Source organism: Heterodontus francisci, chromosome 9 (assembly GCF_036365525.1).
Source record: "Heterodontus francisci isolate sHetFra1 chromosome 9, sHetFra1.hap1, whole genome shotgun sequence".
Lineage (NCBI taxonomy): Eukaryota > Metazoa > Chordata > Chondrichthyes > Heterodontiformes > Heterodontidae > Heterodontus > Heterodontus francisci.
Genome location: NC_090379.1, coordinates 24,764,781 through 24,782,250, shown reverse-complemented (window position 1 = coordinate 24,782,250; position 17,470 = coordinate 24,764,781).

Below are 17,470 nucleotides of genomic sequence, written 5' to 3'. Positions count from 1 at the left end.
CCAGGAGCAAGTATTAGAGAGGAATACCAAGGAACACAGAATACTGGGGGAGATAGATAGCACGAGAGTAGGGAATAGTACGTTATTAGGTGCAGTCAGAGTAAGGAAGAAAGTAATAAAGTCTGAATCAGAGTTAATGTGCATGTATGTGAATACATGGAGTGTGGTTAATAGGACTGGTGAGGTACAGGCGCAGATTGCTATGTGGAAATATGATGTTGTGGCTATAACAGAGACCTGACTCAAAGAAGGACAGGACTGGGTGTTAAATATCCCTGGATACAAGGTGTTCAGGAAAGACAGGAAAGGAAAAAAGGGGAAAGGGTGGCGGTATTTAAGGAGAGCATTGCAGTGCTGGAGAAAAAAGATGTCCTAGAGGGGTCGAGGACAGAATCAATTTGGCTAGAGCTAAGAAACAAAAAAGGTGCAGTTACATTGCTCGGTGTTGTCTATAGGCCAGCAGCTAGTGGGAAGGAAATGGAGGAACAAATTTGCAAGGAAATTACAGACAGGTGTAAAAATTATAGAGTAGTTATAATTGGGGAACTAACTATCCAAACATAGATTGGGATAATAGTAGTGTAAAGGGCAGTGAGGGGCAAGAATTCCAAGAGTGTGTTGAGGAAAATTTTTTACAACAGTATGTTGCTAGTCCAAAGAGAAAGGATGCATTGGTAGACCTGGTTCTTGGAAATGAGGTGGGCCAAGTGGATCAAGTATCAATAGGAGAGCATTTAGGGGATTATATCATAAGGTTTAGGCTGACTATGGATAAGGACAAAGAGCAATCCAGGGTAAGAATAATTAACTGGCGGAAGGACAACTTCAATGGGGTAAGAATGGAGCTGGGGCAAATAAATTGGAGCCAAAAGCTGGCAGGAAAACCAATAGATGAACAATGGGCTATCTTGAAAGAAGAGATAGTTCGGGCACAGTCAAGGTATGTTCCCTCAAAGGGGAAAAGTGGGGCAAACAAATTCAGAGCTCCCTGGATGACCAAAGAGGTAGAGATTAAGATAAAGAAGAAAAAGTGTGCTTATGACAGATGCCAGGTAGAAAATATTATTGAGAACCAGGCTGAATATAGAAGATCCAGAGGGGAAGTGGAAAAGCAAATAAGAGAAGCAAAGAGAGCATGAAAAGAGACTGGCAGCTAGCATTAAAGAAAATACCAAAGTTTTCTATAGGCATACAAATAGTAAAAAGGTGTTAAAAGGAGGAGTAAGGCCGATTCGGGACCAGAAAGGGGATTTACACATGGAGGTAGAGGGCATAGCTGAGGTATTAAATGAATACTTTGCATCTGTCTTTACCAAGGAAAAAGATGCAACCCAGGCAATGTTGAAACAGGAGGTAAGTCAAACACGAGAGGGGTTTAAAATTGATAAAGAGGAAGTATTAGATAGGCTGTCTGTACTTAAAGTGGATCAGGCACCAGGGCCAGATGAGATGCATCCAAGGATACTGAGGGAAGTGACGGTGGAAATCACAGAGGCACTGGCCATAATTTTTCAGTCTTCCTTAGACTCCAGGGTGGTGTCAGAGGACTGGAGAATTGCAAACGTTACACCATTGTTTTAAAAAGGGTGTAAAGATAAGCCTAGCAACTAAAGGCCAGTCAGTTTAACTTCAGTGGTGGGAAAATGGCTAGAAAAAATAATTCAGGACAAAATCAATAGTCACATGGACAAATGCGAGTTAATTAAGGAAAGCCAGCATGGATTTCTTAAGGGAAAGTCATGTTTAACTTACTTGCTGGAGTTTTTTGAGGAGGTAACAGAGAGGGTTGATGAGGACAATGCTGTTGATGTGGTATACATGGACTTTCAAAAGGCGTTTGATACAGTACCACACAACAGACTTGTAGCTCATGGAATAAAAGGGATGGTGGCAACATGGATATGAACTTAGCTGAGTGACAGGAAACAAAGAGTAGTGGTTAATGGATGTTTTTCGGGCTGGAGGAATGTTTGTAGTGGAGTTCCCCAGGGATCAGTGTTGGGACCCTTGCTTTTCCTGATATATGTTAATGATATATATTAATTTCAAAGTTTTCAGATGATACAAAACTTGGAAGCATTGTGAACTGTGAGGAGAATAGTGTAGAACTTCAAAAGGACATAGACAAGTTGGTGGAATGGGCAGACAGATGGCAGATGAAGTTCAATACAGAAAAATGTGAATTAATTCATTTTGGTAGGAAGAAAATGGAGAGACAATATAGAATAAAGGGTACAATTCTAAAAGAGATGCAGGAGCAGAGGGACCAAGGTGTATTTGTGCATAAGTCATTGAAGGTGGCAGGATAGGTTGAGAGAGCGGTTTAAAAAGCATACAGTATCCTGGGCTTTATTAATAGGGGCATAGAGTGTAAGAGCAAGGAAGTTATGTTGAACTTGTATAAGAAACTAGTTCGGTCTCAGCTGGAGTACTGCGTCCAATTCTGGGCGCCGCACTTTAGGAAAGACGTGAGGGCATTGGAGAGAGTACAGAAAAGATTCATGAGAATGGTTCCAGGAATGAGGAATTTCAGTGATGAAGATAGATTGGAGAGTTAGGATTGTTTTCCTTGGAGAAGAGAAGGCTGAGAGGTGATTTGATAGAGGTATTCAAAATCATGAGGTGTCTGGACAGAGTAGATAGAGAGAAATTGTTTCCACTCATGAAAGGATCGAGAACGAGAGGGCACAGATTTAAAGTATTTGGTAAGAGAAGCAAAAGTGACATGAGGAAAAACTTTTCCACGAGTGGTTAAGGTCTGGAATGCGCTGCCTGAGAACGTGGTGGAGGCAGGTTCAATTGAAGTATTCAAAAGGGAATTAGCCAGTTATTTGAAAAGGAGGAATGTGCAAGGTTATGCGGAGAAGGCAGGGGAATGGAACTGAGGGAGTTGCTCTTTCAGAGATCCAATGCGGACATGATGGGCCGAATGGCCTCCTTCTGTGATGTAATGATTCTGTGAAGTTCTATTGACCTAGACTGAGCCTGGAACCATCATCCCTTTAGATAGCAAAATCCTCGTAAATATTCCTGAATTCCATATTCCCTGGGAGAGGGGCTTCATTTCTTATTTTATTCATTCATGGGATGTGGGCATCGCTGGCCAGGCCAGCATTTATTGCCCATCCCTAATTGCCCTTGAGAAGGTGGTGGTGAGCTGCCTTCTTGAACTGCTGCAGTCCATTTGGGGTAGGTGCACCCACAGTGCTGTTAGGAAGGGAGTTCCAGGATTTTGACCCAACGACAGTGAAGGAACGGCGATATAGTTCCAAGTCGGGATGGTGTGTGACTTGGAGGGGAACTTGCAGGTGGTGGTGTTCCCATGCATTTGCTGCCCTTGTCCTTCTAGTTGGTAGAGGTCGTGGGTTTGGAAGGTGCTATCTAAGGAGCCTTGGTGTGTTGCAGCAGTGCATCTTGTAGATGGTACACACTGCTGCCACTGTGCGTCGGTGGTGGAGGGAGTGAATGTTTGTAGATGGGGTGCCAATCAAGCGGGCTGCTTTGTCCTGGATGGTGTCGAGCTTCTTGAGTGTTGCTGGAGCTGCACCCATCCAGGCAAATGGAGAGTATTCCATCACACTCCTGACTTGTGTCTTGTAGATGGTGGACAGGCTTTGGGGAGTCAGGAGGTGAGTTACTCGCCGCAGGATTCCTAGTCTCTGACCTGCTCTTGTAGCCACGGTATTTATATGGCTACTCCAGTTCAGTTTCTGGTCAATGGTAGCCCCTAGGATGTTGATAGTGGGGGATTCAGCGATGGTAATGCCGTTGAATGTCAAGGGGAGATGGTTAGATTCTCTCTTGTTGGAGAATGCCTGGAGCTTGCGTGGCGCAAATGTTACTTGCCACTTATCAGCCCAAGCCTGGATATTGTCCAGGTCTTGCTGCATTTCTACACGGACTGCTTCAGTATCTGAGCAGTCACGAATGGTGCTGAACATTGTGCAATCATCAGCGAACATCCCCACTTCTGACCTTATGATTGAAGGAAGGTCATTGATGAAGCAGCTGAAGATGGTTGGGCCCAGGACACGACCTTGAGGAACTCCTGCAGTGATGTCCTGGAGCTCAGATGATTGACCTCCAACAACCACAACCATCTTCCTTTGTGCTAGGTATGAATCCAGCCAGCAGATGGTTTTCCCCCTGATTCCCATTGACCTCAGTTTTGCTAGGGCTCCTTGATGCCATACTCGGTCAAATGCTGCCTTGATGTCAAGGGCAGTCACTCTCACCTCACCTCTTGATTTCAGTTCTTTTGTCCATGTTTGAACCAAGGCTGTAATGAGGTCAGGAGCTGAGAGTCCCTGGCAGAACCCAAACTGAGCGTCACTGAGCAGGTTATTGTTAAGCAAGTGCCGCTTGATGGCATTGCTGATGACACCTTCCATCACTTTACTGATGATAGAGAGTAGGCTGATGGGGCGGTAATTGGCCGGGTTGGACTTGTCCTGCTTTTTGTGTACAGGACATACCTGGGCAATTTTCCACATTGCAGGGTAGATGCCAGTGTTGTAGCTGTACTGGAACAGCTTGACTAGGGGCGCGGCAAGTTCTGGAGCACAGATCTTCAGTACTATTGCCGTATTATTGTCAGGGCCCATAGTTTTTTCAGTATCCAGCGCCTTCAGTTGTTTCTTGATATCACGCGGAGTGAATTGAATTGGCTGAAGTCTGGCATCTGTGATGCTGGGGACTTCAGGAGGAGGCCGAGATGGATCATCAACTCAGCACTTCTGGCTGAAGATTGTTGCAAACGCTTCAGCCTTATCTTTCGCACTGATGTGCTGGGCTCCCCCATTATTGAGGATGGGGATATTTGTGGAGCCACCTCCTCCAGTTAATTGTTTAATTGTTCACCACCATTCACGGCTGGATGTGGCAGGACTGCAGAGCTTAGATCTGATCCGTTGGTTATGGGATCGCTTAGCTCTGTCAATCGCATGCTGCTTACGCTGTTTGACATGCAAGTAGTCCTGGGTTGTAGCTTCACCAGGTTGACACCTCATTTTGAGGTATGCCTGGTGCTGCTCCTGGCATGCCCTCCTGCACTCTTCATTGAACCTGGGTTGGTCTCCTGGCTTGATGGTAATGGTAGAGTGGTTGATATGCCGGGCCATGAGGTTACAGATTGTGGTTGAGTACAATTCTGCTGCTGCTGATGGCCCACAACGCCTCATGGATGCCCAGTTTTGCATTGCTAGATCTGTTCGAAATCTATCCCATTTAGCATGGTGATAGTGCCACACAACACAATGGACGGTATCCTCAATGTGAAGGAGGGACTTCATCTCCACAAGGACTGTGCGATGATCACTACTACCACTACAGTCATGGACAGAAGCATCTGCGGCAGGCAGATTGGTGAGGACGAGGTCAAGTATGTTTTTCCCTCGTGTTGGTTCCCCCACCACCTGCTGCAGACCCAGTCTAGCAGCTATGTCCTTTAGGACTCGGCCAGCTCGGTCAGTAGTGGTGCTACTGAGCCACTCTTGGTGATGGACATTGATGTCCCCCACCCAGAGTACATTTTGTGCCCTTGCCACCCTCAGTGCTTCCTCCAAGTGGTGTTCAACATGGAGGAGTACTGAGTCATCAGCTGAGGGAGGGCAGTAGGTGGTAATCAGTAGGAGGTTACCTTGCCCATGTTTGACTTGATGCCATGAAACTTCATGGGGTCCGGAGACAATGTTGAGGACTCCCACGGCAACTCCCTTCCTACTGTATACCACTGTGCCACCACCTCTGCTGGGTCTGTCCTGCCGGTGGGACAGGACATACCCGGGGATGGTGACAGCTGTGTCTGGGGCATTGTCTGTAAGGTATGATTCCGTGAGTATGACTATGTCAGGCTGTTGCTTGACTAGTTTGTGGGACAGCCCTCCCAACTTTGGCACAAGCCCCCAGATGTTAGTAAGGAGGACTTTGCAGGGTCGACAAGGCTGGGTTTGTCGTTTCCAGTGCCTAGGTTGATGCCAGGTGGTCCGTCCAGTTTCATCCATTTTTATTGACTTTGTAGCAGTTAGGTACAACTGGCTTGCTCGGCCATTTCAGAGGGCATGTAAGAGCTAACCACATTGCTGTGGGTCTGGAGTCACATGTAGGCCAGACCAGGTCAGGACAGCAGATTTCCTTCCCTAAAGGACATTAGTGAACCAGATGGGTTTTTACAACAATTGACAATGGTTTCATGGCCATCATTAGACTAGCTTTTAATTCCAGATTTATTAATTAACTTCAAATTCCACCTTCTGCTGTGTGGGGATTCGAACCCATGTCCCCAGAGAAATACCCTGGGCCTCTGGGTTACTAATCCAGTGATAATACCACTATGCCACCGCCTACCCATTTGTGGTGGATACTGGGGTGTACCCTTTATTGGCCAACATTACCATCTGCACTGCTTGCGACACCATCAGCGTCTAGTAGCAACAAATATGGAGACTGACTAACAAGACCACAATGGACACAATGGCTGCAGCAATCCTTCCCACTTCCTACTAGTTATGCTGCATTCTTGCCATCTTGACTCTATTGCTGACCGAGTCCTCCAATATCCTAGCCAACTTTTGGCTAGGTTCACCTGCACCCTACCCCTCCTGATTGCTTGACGGCTTTGCTCCATAAACCTTCTCGTGGTGGCTAGGGACCTTTGCACCGCTTCCCAGGCTATTCTTCCCGGGACATCGTCAATGTTTAACAAACTATCCCACCATAGGCTGGATTCATACCCCACGAGGGCCATGTCTGCAAGGTGGAACTCCTCCACTATAAAGGAGTCAGTGACCTGGAGGCTGAAGGTGTGGTTATGATCACACTCCAATCCTCCGTATAAGAACCTTGACCTGTCCGAAGCACCAATGCGTAGGGGAAGTTTGAACTGCCTTAAAGGCTTTTACAAGACTGATACCACTATGCCAGAATCATTACTGATGGGCCTCAGAATATTACAAGAGCAGATGATGTTGCAACTCAGTACAACATTCTCACGTTGTCATCAGAACGGTACCATTTAAACCTGGAGCTGTATACCCCCGGGATCTCACCTGATACACCAACTTGTCCCTCACCACCCCCAGGGATATGAATTTGCATCCCCCTGAATAAGGTCCGTTGGCATGTTCTTAATGCACAATCATGAGGAACTTAATTGTGTTCTCCACTCCCCCTGTTATAGGACATGTAACTACCAGCTCCTGCCTTTCTTCATGTAAGTTAATAAGATGTAATCTTTTCAGAGCCTGATGTATGTATCGGGGGGCCATATCAAATCATATATCTTCAATATCTGAAACAACATTATCTACCAGGTCCTGAGCCAATATGTCACAGGCCCTTCCCTTTGAGTTCTCAAACAAATGGAGGCAGATTAGTCCAACCCGCCGTGATGTTCACTCCAGTGTTGGACGCCCTCGAGCTGCTCCCTCCTTTAGGTAGTTGCACGTATTGTCCTGAATGCAGGCAAGTAGTTCTGCTAATATTTACGGTGGGCGCCTCTCACACTGCCACGGTTACCAGGACGGTGATCACCATTACTGCTACCCACCGTGCTGCCACTGCTCTGGTGGTTTAACTGAAACAAAATAATTAAGAGAACTGCTGCTGGCCCTCCTGTTAGCAGAAACAGAATGTGAGTCATGTAGCTTGACCTGAGATCATTGGGAGTGGTGTCATCCGGTGCGGCATTCCCGGAAAGTAAAGTACCAATCCCATCACTTTAAGATTTTTCCTTTTACAATCTATCTGTACAGGATATACCTGTACCAACCATTTGAGCTGACACACAGTGATGTTGTTTTCATATTTAGTCCAATATTTACTGTTGTCCAAACAGAAACCACCGAGACCGTGTGTATGGTTTTATTGTTTTTCCTGGAATCTCTTTAAATTTCAAGTTAGAATACCAAATTAAATTAATTTGATTTAATTCATCAACTTCAATTCAAATTCTTGAAGCTGTCGGCAATCTCGCTGTGCTTGCATGGATTAATACAACCAGACATACCTGACAATTCACAAACTTAAAAGTTCTTATAATTCCCGATATAAATACATTTTGCAAGTTATATGGTCAGCTTAAACTGCTGGCAGAAAGAGTTAACTTTCTACTGGTCTAAAAGGGGGGCGGGGGGCGAACGTTCTCAGATAGACTGGTGATGATGTCACTGCCCATTTTTCTACGAAGACAGAACAAACCACGCCCTATGGAGTAGTCTAAACAGGTACTTTTCAAACAAACGTGAAATTTGTATTTCAGAACACTTTCCTCCGACAATGTTTCAAAATTCCAAGCTTTTTTTTTTAAGCTCCCTTTGTCAAATTCTCTTCCTTTTAACAATTTGAAGTTAAAACACACAGACTGTTTCAGACACAAACTATTTTCCAAGTTCCAATTCGTAGTATCCAACATTAAAAATTACCCTGTTCTCACATGTATGAATTCATATCTGGATTAAAATTCCCACATGTTTATCAAAATATAGTCGGGTTGTGATTCTTGGCCAGAAATCTCAACTTGAAGCTTATTTAAGTTTGTTTTTAAGTACACCTTCCTTTTAATCCAACTCATACTCCTCATTGTGAAATTCCTTTTTTTTTAAATGTGCTGACAACCCTATAGGGAAGAAAGCACATTAAAACTTACACACACACATTATCCGCACAATTTCTGCAACACTCATTCAACTTAACAACTTAAGATGAAAGAAAGAAAACAAAGGAAATAAAGTGTGTCAGTGGTCTTGGTCCTTTATTTAAATCTGCTAAATTTCAAACAGAAGCCTCTCACAGGACTGGGATGGGGGAGGGGGAATGGGGGGGGCAAGAAGTGGTGTTCGCGTTTTTCACCCACAGGAGCAATCAAATTTACAGTGCCGAGTGTCATTATCCATTATCCCTTTAAAGGAACCCTTCTCTCTTTTCTCTTGCCAAAGCAAGCAAGTGCTTTAACAGCTTCTCATCCAATTTTTACAGCTACCAAAATTTTAAAACGTCATGCAGGACCAGGTCACTGAGGGTTAATAAACCTTTAGGTCAGTGGCACAGGCAGAGCTAACATAGACAGACAAGGAAATCACAGGACACTAATATAATAAACCAAACAGAGCTTATGCACACCCAAGTTTTGTTCCTTTTTATCTTTTCCAACAGCATTTTGACTTACTGTGCTGCTTCCAACTTAATTCCTCCTCACCCTTCTCTGACTCCTGTTTAAGTCCATTCAGGACAATTCCCTAAAATGATAAAACAACACAAAATTATTTACTGTCGACCTTCTTAGATCCTTTATCTTTCCTCATGACTGCTGTGCACCATGCACTCAGTTTCTTGGCCTTAGTTAATTTTTCCTCCCAGTCATGCTTATCTTTTTTGAGCCCTTTTGTTGATTTACTCAATTTCATGTGCCCGTGATACAGAGCTACAATTCCCTTCTCTGTTTTATCTTTCATTTGTTTCCAACATTCCTTTATTAGCTCCTGCATCAGTCAGATCTGACTTCCAACTCCCATTAATTATGATTCTATTTCATTCATGAGCCCTAGAGAAACTTTACAGTCTAATGTTCATAATATCTTTAAAACAGAATTCAAAATTTTCCATTTCATTCCAGGCATTACCATAGTTTGTTTGTACATTATCTTAGATAACATTTTAGTTTCTTAAAAGTAACTTGCTAAATTACACTGGATTTTTTGCATCTCAAAATTAGCCCAAATTCAAATAACAGTGAAGTGACAGGTTTTGTTAATGTTCCATTGATTTCTTCCCAAAAGAAACTTATTTCTCTATAGTCATAGAAACCACCTAGACTGCTTGTTGTTTTTAGATTTTTCTAAGTTTGACTATCCCCTTAAACTTCAAAACATCTCCACCAGGGAAGATAGCATTTTACATTAAACTCCAAATGTTTCCAAATTTTTAACATTTTTTGTAAGAGGTTCCTAACCCAAGGATTTTTTTTTGATACAACCAGGATGATTCAAGTCCAATTCACAGCAATCATTTAAAATTCTAAACTGCCAATGTTATAACAGCGAGCCTTATATCCGGAATTAAAGACTCCCTCATACAATGAGATGACAACTTGGAAGTTCATGGTGGTCACTAATGAAGTTCCAGTTTTCCCAACTTAACAGGTCAGTTAACCTTAATCATTTAAACTTAATTCAGACCAATGCTTATAACTACACATAGAAGAGGATAGCACATGTTTTTTTAAAGAAAAGGTAAATTGTGTAATTTTTCATGTTCTTTCTTCAGGCACCAGTTCAAATGACTAATGAAACTATCAATTTGGAACAAAACTAAAGAAAGGTCATTTAACATTCTTACAATAAAAGACTCAACACCAGCCTTTCAAGCAAACTCCAAACAGACAGAATTTCTCCCGTACCTCCTTTATCCTTTTTCTCCCTTAAACCAATCTCCAATTCATGATTTTTGCTACTTAAAAAAGTCAGTAAGACATATCTTTAATTTAAACTACAAAAAAGGCAATAGTAGATTTTGAAGTAAAGTGTTTTAAAACTTCAAATTGGATTTCTGCCAGGCATCTTCAAATCTGAAGGTTATCTGTTACAAAATTGTTCATTGCCTTTTCACAGTTGCAAAACCAACTTTTAAAATAAGAATAAAACATTACAGCAGCATCTTTAATTTAAAATGTAATTCAGTTTTTACACCCCATTTCTGGATGCTCAATCTTGAATTGAAATGAACACACTCCAAATGAACACAATCACATTCACACTTTTTAATTCCAAACAACTTAGAAATATTGATTCCTGTAATGGGTTATGAATTCAAAGTACCAAAAATCTGCATTAAATTCCAAGTCCCAAGCCCAAGGAACACACACACAGGTTCAACTAGTTCACACCCAAAACGTGATTCTAGGTTCCCACAGAAATATGCACGTGCAAGAATAGAACAAGTAACAGACTCATACTTTCAACATTCTAGCCAGATCACAAAGGGTTAACAACTTATGCTCTACGGAACACAAGCTACACAGACAAGGACATTAATTTGTGGAAGCTTCCAATATGAACAAAGACATAGTAACTTGATTTTAATCACGTTAAATTTCACTAAAATTTTCTTGTTTAAGTTGTCCTTCTTTCCTCAACCTGACACCTCTCACTTTCCCACTCCAACTCTCGCCCTTCTAACACTTGTAACGTGTCTCTTTTCCTGGGTTAGCTAATTCAGATTTTCCTGGCTGACATGTGGTAAGATAACACTTACATAATATAATTGTTCCCTTTGTCTGTTCTTTCCATCAATCGTTATGCTTATCCAGGGTCCATGAGGGATCATTTTATCTAAGGCCTTCTTGTTTTAACTGCCAAAAATTCAGTGACTGACCCCTCGGGTCCCCACTCCACATCCTAATTTGCCATGGTTGATGTTTTATAGTCAGACGATCATTACTATTTGTGTGGGTATGGACCTCTCGTTACCCTCCGATTGTTGCTATGTGGGAAAAGGACCTCTTGTTTCCTCTTCAATCGTTCTTATTTATTTTCTTTGGAAACAGACCTCTCAGTTCCTCTACTGCCATTCGTTACTTTGCCTGGATTACTCCAGGAATGATATTACCTCCTCATTTACCCAAGCAACCGCAATCCTGGTGCTGCGCCATCTTTAGTTACACCACCTGTAGACCCGTTCTTTGGCTCGGACCCTTAAATCGGCCCATCAGCTTCCCAGCCCAAACACCAACCTCACTATCTAATGGGTGGTAAAGTAAATATAGTTACCTGTTCCTTGATGCCGACATTCGACCAGGCACCAGCGAATGAGCCTCAAGGATCCTGCTGACTACGCCAAACTGTTGTGGGAAGTTTAACCACTCTCGAGTCCACGGGATTCAATCAAGTTGGACTATATTCGGGCATATGCAAAGGAGAAGATCTCAGTTATACCAAGAGCTTTCTCAATGATACAGACGTTATAGATGTTACAACTGAGACAGGAGGAATGCACTGTCTTTTCTAGTTCCACTTCTCCACAGGTCACAACATATATTTAAATGTTTACCCAGTTACTGATACGATCAATCATATACTCTACTTTTAATCCCCAAATAAAATACACCAACCAAGTTCCTTTAATAAATGACAAAATTATCAGTTTATTATAAAACAAGAGTTATTCTGTAACAAAGCAAAGCATTAACACACAGATTGAAGTATGAAAGTTCCCTTTTTACCTCAGCCGCAACCCCCCAAACACACACATAGGTTAACCAAAAAATAAAGAGATTTTCTCTGCAGAGCTCTTTTACAAAAAAAACCCCAAAGAAGAATACTTTGGCTGAATACTTGTTAATTCTTGAAGAAAATGGATGAGATATATTGTGTCCCAAAATGACATACCGTCTGGCATTCAAGTACATGTAGACAGGTCACTGGGATCTTCTCTAGAGAAGTTCTTTTTAGACAGCTTCAAGAATTACTATGGCAAGCTTTCCAGGAGCTCCTCAGGAGAAATGCAGCATTTCACACAGACAAGAGGAAGGAGGCAAGCTGGGTGTTTCTTTCTTGGCAGGTTGATCTCCAATTACTTTCAAATACAGTCCACACCCCAACTGAACAAAAACAATATCTCAGAAGCGAAAACAAACAGCATGTCAGAACCTCCTGACCCTCATAAATCGTGACATGTCACTTCTATGCAAACATCTCCCCAAGTCACCAAGGTTTCTGTTGTTTATTGAACTTAACGCATGTGACTTTCAGTCAAGGTTGTTTTCAAATCAGACCTCAAGTGTCCTTCTGGCGATCTCTTTTAAAAAAACAAAGTCCAACATCCATGGAATTACTTTTTTCCTCCAGTGAATTAATCTCCACAATTCTAATACATGAATCTTCAAGAAAATGTTAAATAAATAGAAGCACCTTCATAACACAGCATACATTTATAGGTCACAATAGTCATTGATCACACTACCAAATATTGTTCAGGCCCAGCAGATGTTTCCTGGTATCTTAGCCTCCAATCTTGAGTTGGTTAATTTCTATGGTACATTGCTGTCTGTCTGGCCTCCAGTTCCCCTTATCCCTCCCCTTTCTGTGGCATGTTTGCACAAGCTGTTAAGACAATTAAATTGAATAATCCCAGAACAGTGGTCAAGTTCCCTCACAACTACAGTGTTTTTCTAAGACTATTAATGCATTCTAATGCTAAATCTATGAAAGTTGACCCTTTGGTCCCACTTCATTACTATTGAATCTGCTTCTACCACACTTTCAGCCATTGCATTCCTCATCTCACCTCTAGTTCTTTTACCTATTACCTTAACTCTGTGACCTTTAGTCAGTGGCCTACCTGCCTGTGGAAACAGCTCCTCCTTATTTACTTTATCAAAATGCTTCATCATTATGAATGCCTCTATTAAATCTCCTCATAACATTCACTTCTCTAAGGAGACCAAGCCCAGCTTCTCTAGTTTCTGCAGATAACTGAAGACCCTCACACCTGGTGCCATTCTAGCAACACTCCTCTGTACCCTCTTCGAGGCCTTCACATCCTTCCTGAAGTGTGGTGCCCAGAACTGGACACACTACTCCAGATGGGGCTTAACCACTGATTTATAAAGGGTGAGCGTAACCTCCTTGCTTTGCAGTCTATAAAGCCAAGGCTCCCGTATGCTTTTTCCACCTTTATCAACTTCTTCTGCCACCTTCAAAGTTTTGTGTAATACACCCCATGGCCGGACTTTCACAATGAGATGATGACCCCAGCCACCTGCTGGAAAGCCGGGGACAAGTCCTCCTCCACCGACCCGAGAAACCACGCTGCTAGTTTGCATGGCTCAGGCACTTAAATGCCTGCCGTCGTGGCTTCAACCACTCTGAGGCAGGAAGTTCTGCTTCCAAGAGCTGCCGGCCAATCAGAGGGCCAACAACTCTTCTGTCCTAGTAGCTCCACTGGGAATGGTGGCCACTGGTGGGACCTCACCCAGCGAGAGAAGTAACATGGATGACGGCTTCTGAATAGGTGAGTGATGTCGGGCCTCACCAGGGACAATCGGCTAGGCCCCAGTGAGGGAGGGCAGGTTGGAGTGTAGGACAGGTGGGTTTTTTCAGCAGAGGCAGCTGGTGCTGGGGGGCCCTCCATGGGGCACAGGGTATCTGATCAGGAAGGCCCCTCCCCTCAAGCCCGCAAGGAGGCAACCAGGTATTACTAGGAGACCTTCTCAGGTGCTGAAGTTCCCATCTGCCACTGGTAATAAAGCAGCAAGGGTGAGTAGATGATGGGGGGGGGGGGTTGTAAAATTCTGGCCCAATCTCTCTGTTCCTGCACTACCTTTAAAATTGCACCATTACATTTATATTGCCTTGCCTCATTCTTCCTACTAACATGCATCAGCCAGGCTAGTCCATGTGTTACTCCTTTTGACTAGACCCACTATAAAAACCTTCAGGCCCACTTCCTTGAAACCTGGAATTTATAAATTGCTGTGGAGAAATCCTGTGCAATAATTTCTTTCCCTTTTCTTCTTCAAATGTGCAAAAAATAACCACTGATGTGTTGAAACAGACACATCCATTACAATACTATCAATATAATTTCTCCACAGCTAGTTTCTCCTGCGCTTGTGCCGCCTGAATTGCTAAGTTATGTCCATAGACCTTAGCAGTGCAATTGTGGCTTTGCTTGAGAAGTATGTAATACACCAGGAAGACAAGCCAAGAGGTTCAAGGGTCAATTTATTTTTTACTTTTTAAGAGTTATTACAGGGCTCAGAGAATGCAAATGCTTGGGAACACCACCACCTGCAAGTTCCCCTCCAAGTCACACACCATCCTGACTTGGAACTATATCGCCGTTCCTTCACTGTCGCTGGGTCAAAATCCTGGAACTCCCTTCCTAACAGCACTGTGGGTATACCTACTCCAAATGGACTGCAGCGGTTCAAGAAGGCAGTTTACCACCACCTTCTCAAGGGCAATTAGGGATGGGCAATAAATGCTGGCCTAGCCAACGACGCCCACATCCCTGAATGAATTTTTAAAAAATGTGTTCGGCTGAACTCCTTGGAACGAAGGGTCAGTAGTGCTACCAGCTTACACATAGCAGGTGCAATTTATTAATGGGAAATGTCATAATTCTTTGGTCTATAAACACATTGCAGAAGGCTAGCAACCAGTGTATGGCAGCCTGACAAATTGGATAGCTCTTTCAAAGAGCCAACACAGGCATGATGGGCTGAATGGCCTCTTTCATGGTTGTCTCATTCTATGATCAGCACAGTCATGTACCTTTGCTATTTTAAGAATTATGTTAATCCATTTAAAATAACCAGGATGCTACCCTTGATAAAATGAGGTGCAAAGGAATTTCATACAGAAGTGTTGGCGGTAATAACAATGGACAAACAGGCCCCACCTGAACCATTCATCTGTCTTTCTTCTTTCGGATGCTCGCTGACATGCTTTATATCTCCAACATGCTCTGTTTTCATATCACTTACTTCTTCTGACAATATTTTAGAGTAACTCACTTCAGAGGAGAAAATAGTTTACAAGGAGGGACAGGCAATAACAACTCTGACCAAACCTGTCAATAATACTGACTGGTCTCTCAGTTCATCCATGATGATAATCAGGGGTGCGTTCCCTTTTAAAGGCTGCTGCTCTCCTTGGTTGCTTTAAGTGGACTGGTTATTGATCCAGCTATGTTAAATCCCAATTGGGATCTGCATCTCCCTGCCTAAGCCCATCCGTCCATCCACTAGTTAATTGCAAATCCAATTTATATGGACATGCAAATAGACATATGCTGTGGTATCGTATTAAGTGCAGTGAATGGAGAAGCTATTTCCAAGGAACAAACGAAATGTAGTCACAACTGACTTGAAGCAGGTATCTTCAAGGGCTCTAGGAATTTCCTGAAATTACATACATTCAACACAGTCCATGTAATGGTCCGAAACATGACTATCAACGTTATTTTAATCCTGCAGCTTTTCTGACAGCACATCCCACAATGGAATAATGCCCTGACGCAAATTTATCCCCTAATACCTCAGTGTTCTGTCACTTTGTCTAATGGTCTATATTGTAGGTGTCAGCTGTCTCTCAGTGGATAGCATTCTCATTTCTGAGTCAGAAATTTGTGGGTTCAAGCCACTCTCCAGAAACATGAGCACAAAATCTAGGCTGACACTCCAGTGCAACACTGAGGGAATGCTACACTGTCAGAGATGCTGTCCTTCAGATGAGGAATTAAAGCCTTGCCTGCCCTCTTAAATGCCTGTAAAAGATCTCAGGCACTAATTTGAAGAAGAGTAGGGGAGCTACCCCACTGTCCTGGACAATATTTATCCCTCAGTCAACATCACAAAAAAATGCAGATTATCCGATCATTATCACAGTGCTGTTCGTGGGAGCTTGCTGTGCACAAATTGGCAATTGTGCTTCAAAAATACTTCATTCAAAGTAAAGTGCTTTGGGACATCCTGATATTGCAAAAGGTGCTATATAAATACAAGTCTTCTTTTCCTTCTGATCTTACAGCAAAATTTAATCATCTAATTACAGCAGTTAAGGAATTGCGAGAAGCCAATGAAAACAAATGACTTATGATCATTTAGTTATAAATGCTTCAGGAAGTAAAATTCCTAACTGGTGAGTTTTACTGACTTTTCAGCACTTCTGCCAAGGCCAGCAATAGTTTTCATTGCTTATAGCTAAATGCACAGTCAGGGCTCTGTACAGCAAGAAAGTGCACAAAGATTTGCTTTCCAAGAGCATGGACCCTTGGAATATAATAGTTCAGCTTGATTGAGAGCCATCAAGCTTGTGAGGGGTGGGTGACATTGGCAGGGGAGAATACAACTCACAGACACCAATACTGTATCATGATAGCGTACAAACATACGAACATATGAATTAAGAGCAGGAATAGGCCACTCGGCCCTTCGAGCCTGCTCTGCCATTCAATAAGGTCATGGCTGAACTGATTACTCCATATTTCCACCTACCTCCGATAACCTTCCACCCCCTGCTTATCAAGAATCTATCTACCTCTGCCTTAAAAATATTCAAAGACTCTGCCTCCACTGCCTTTTGTTGAAGAGAATTCCAGGGACTCACGACCCTCTGAGAGAAAAAAATTTCTCCTCATCTCTGTCTTAAATGGGTGACCCCTTATTTTTAAACAGTGACTCCTAGTTCTAGATTCTCCCACATCCTTTCCATGTAGCAGCAACTTTTAGAAAATATCTGCAGTGATGGTTAGAAATAAATTGGATGGGAGAAGGCTCCAGTGCCCCACTGGGTGCTTATGTTGAAATCAGTCAAGTACTGAGTTGCTATCCCATCCGCTTCTCCCTAATTTTATATAAAAACGTTGAAATAGATCATTAAAAACAAGCACACCTGTAATAAATTTTAAAAGCCCTGAAGGAAAAAAGAAAGATTTGCATTTATATAGTACCGTTCATGACCGCAGGACATCC